At 47.6% G+C, this 441-nt stretch overlaps 1 protein-coding gene across 1 annotated transcript in view; it reads left to right on the top strand.

The window, feature by feature from the left end:
- The window catches only part of LOC147817281 (uncharacterized), an 82,274-nt gene that overhangs the window by 80,488 nt on the left and 1,345 nt on the right, over window positions 1-441 (top strand). The gene's annotated exons all lie outside the window — the stretch shown is intronic.

Genomic DNA, 441 nt, shown 5'->3' with positions numbered 1-441 from the left:
GGAGTGTTCACACAGATCTTTAAAGAGGAGAGAGGCCTGTACCAGGACAAGGTGTTCTGCTTCATCCATCTGAGTGTTCAGGAGTTTCTGGCTGCTCTTCATGTCCATCTGACCTTCATCAAGTCTGGACTCAATCTGATGTCAGAAGAACAATCAACCTCCAAGAAGTCTGAACCAAGACGAGACAAATCTGCAGAGACAAACTTTTACCAGAGAGCTGTGGACGAGGCCTTACAGAGTCCAAATGGACACCTGGACTTGTTCCTCCGCTTCCTCCTGGGTCTTTCACTGCAGACCAATCACACTCTCCTACGAGGTCTGATGTCACAGACAGGAAGTGGCTCAAAGACCAATCAGGAAACAGTCCAGTACATCAAGAAGAAGATCGAAGAGACTCCCTCTGCAGAGAAAAGCATCAACCTGTTCCACTGTCTGAATGAA

The sequence above is a fragment of the Seriola lalandi genome, unplaced genomic scaffold (assembly GCF_002814215.2).
Source record: "Seriola lalandi dorsalis isolate HSWRI2012SDOR001 ecotype SW California unplaced genomic scaffold, Sedor1 jcf7180002054977, whole genome shotgun sequence".
NCBI lineage: Eukaryota > Metazoa > Chordata > Actinopteri > Carangiformes > Carangidae > Seriola > Seriola lalandi.
Note: the sequence above shows the minus strand (reverse complement) of the source record. Positions and strands in the feature narration are given on the sequence as shown.